The sequence below is a fragment of the Macrobrachium rosenbergii genome, chromosome 29 (assembly GCF_040412425.1).
Source record: "Macrobrachium rosenbergii isolate ZJJX-2024 chromosome 29, ASM4041242v1, whole genome shotgun sequence".
NCBI classification, from domain to species: domain Eukaryota; kingdom Metazoa; phylum Arthropoda; class Malacostraca; order Decapoda; family Palaemonidae; genus Macrobrachium; species Macrobrachium rosenbergii.
In genome coordinates, this window is record NC_089769.1 from 12,080,009 (window position 1) to 12,083,185 (window position 3,177).

Below are 3,177 nucleotides of genomic sequence, written 5' to 3' on the forward strand. Positions count from 1 at the left end.
CTAATGCCAATCCCGTGTCCTCCGGCGCCATTTTATAATGGCATTTGGATGAATGTTTTGCTTTCTCTCTCTCTCTCTCTCTCTCTCTCTCTCTCTCTCTCTCTCTCTCTCTCTCTCTCCAAATATTTTTGACAGAACGGATAATAGCCACGCCAGAAACGTTTCCATTTATCTGAATATTTTTCTGCCTTGTATCAAATATCTCTTTTTCATACCTTGCCATTTAATTGTTTTCAAAATTCGTCGAAAACTGTTTATTCGCATTGATTTCTATCGTAGCCATCATCGCCCAGAAAGATTTCCCGTTATTTGTGGCAGAATTTTCTGACTGACGGTATTACCGAGGATAACTTCATTCCCGGGGCGCTCCCATAAAGATAAATTTTTGTTTTACCTATTTGCTTTTTCTTTCCTTAGAATGGATGGCTCCAGAAAATACAAAAAAAAACTTACCATAGGGCCAATCGGATGACTGCCAGGGGCCCGTTCCTTGTGGACCTGGGCGCATTTTTGGACTTAAATGATATTCGGGATACAGATTTTAGCAAATAATTCGGAAAAATCGATAAGGAATTTTTATGTTGTGATTTTGGAAGCAAATAGAATCTGCACAAGGAAGTGAGTTTTTTCTGAATTTGCAAGTAACAAGTTTTCTAAAGTCAGTTGATTAATCTGTAGGGTGAATTCTGAGTCTGATGTGTGTGTGTGTGTATATGTATATATATATATATATATATATATATATATATATATATATATATATGTATTATATATATATATATATATTGGGAAATTTGTATTTCTCTGATCTGATTGTAAAGTTCAGTCATTTAAAAGGAAAGCTATATTGTGATCAAGCTATTATGCCTATAAAATTTAAGGTAATTGCGCTTTTGTATAAAGGCTTACTTATACATTACACTACAATATTCAAGTAGGTTATGTATGAGTATAAAAACAATATGGGAATTTTAGAACAATGCATGATATTGCAGTAAACATGTATTATATGTGCCACCTCAGCTTTTGAAATTAACCTCTGTGAATAATGAATCATAGCCTACTATGACTGATCTAGTTTCTCAATCTTGTGACTTTTAACTACAAAATAGTTTCATCAACATGCTTGCGAAGATAATTGCGTTTAGTAGCTCCTCTAAATATTTTTATAGCCGTTAGAATACGGTTTTAATGTGGCCTACATGCAAGAAAATAGTTACAGTGAAATTTCAGCTCGTGGTCACATCAGTGGGCCCCGATAAGTAAGTAAACAGTCCTGTTTCCTGTTCTCAACATTTATACGACCGTCAAAGGCTTTGTCTTGTTGGGATTGGTATGTTCTGAAGTCCATGTAATGATCGCCCACGCGCATTAAAGACTTGACTTGCTGTATGAGTTTTTTAAGGGGCAAATAACGTAACATTAATATGGTCATGTAGATCGTTACCATTCGTAAGGAACAAGTTGCAAAAAGGCCTGGACGAAAAAATTTAAACAAGGATTCGGTTGTTTATTGTTTCTGGGAATAGTATCGAGATGCACTAGTGGGCATCAGTTGCATTTTATTCTATATTCCCTTTAATTGATCGCCACCAGCATTATCAGATTAGTTGAAACACAATCCCTAAGATTCTTGAAATATAAAAAAAAAAATGAACGAGAATTGCTGCACTAATTTTGCCTAGACCAAGGCCAGACATTCTTCATGGCTATTTAAACTACAATCGGGACAACCCTTCCGCCTCTCGTTTGTAAGTCCCTCAGAATATTAGCTATGTATCCTGACACCTTAATAGCTTATATTCTAAAATTGTGTTTTTTCTGATGTGCTCATACCTTTTTTTTACGTATGTTAATTTCTTCGCCAGAGCCCAATCCATGTTTTCATACGCTTTCAATTTGGGCATTATATCCTGCGAGAAAACTCACAAGATACAATGCCCAAATTGATAGCATATGGAAACATGGTTATCAGGGCACCGGTGAAGAAATTCAAATTAACGTCATATAAGCTACATACAAAGGCTTCGGGACATAGAGCTAATAATCTAAGAGAACAGTGAATAAAAGGCGGAAGATTGCCCCGTATGTAATTAAAGCGACCTTTAGAGCTAGAATCCATCATTTATAAGATATAATTTCATTTATTTGTGAATATATTAACCTTGTACAGGGAAGTTAATAGAATTTCTTTAACCTTTTAAAAGACTTTTCATAGGAGTTATTATTATTGGAATCTAGTGTTGCCAGCCCAACTAAAAATCGCTAATGTTAACGTATTCACAGTCCTTGTTGGCGGATTTTAAACTTTGCGATCAGCGGGAAATCGGCCTGATTTTGAACGAAGTTAACAGTTTTTAGTGGCTTTCTATTGAAAGCTTTTTTGTTATTCTTTGACAGTCCCTTGCCAAATTACGAATTAATAAGTAAGTTTATGTACTACTGTATTTAGAAAATATAGTCCGTAATAACTAAGAACTAAATGACTTGCAGCCGGTATAACTTCATTACCGCATTCTAATGTTCAAAGTCATAATACCATTCTTACGATAAAAAAAAAGTTCTTAAAAGAATGGAGAAAGATTGTACACTTACGATATTCTTAAGAGTGTGAAATACAAATAAGAACAATGGCAGTATACGGTTCAGCCTGTCAGTTGAGGAAGTAAGCACGCCACCACCGATATTATCTCCAGCTGATTGGGAAATAGGAACTTAACGAGGATAATGATTTTATTTTTTTAAATGGAGGATTAATTCAGCAAGGATTCTAGCACCAACACAAAAGAGAAGACAAAATTGTGGGTACTGTTTGCTGCTTACTGTTTCTTCCTTTTTAGTTGCATACGCACTAACGCTTTCTGAGATTTATTTTGCTTATTCCCTATTAATTGTCAGTTCACACTGCCATAGCACTCAGAGAATAAGATATTTTCAGTCCTCCATATTGCAAGTGGGAGTTTATTGTACATACTGAAGCTGCAAATTTAAAGGTTTAAAACCAACATTTGAAGTGTATCTTTGCTCAAATCACTAGAGACCACGTAGTTAAACTTGTGGTGACTACATCCGTTGGATTATTACACACAGCAAGTCTTTCATTTATTCTGGAAACCCAAAATTGATATCTTGATGAGGCATTACACTAGCATATTTTAGACTTGTTAAAGAATATTT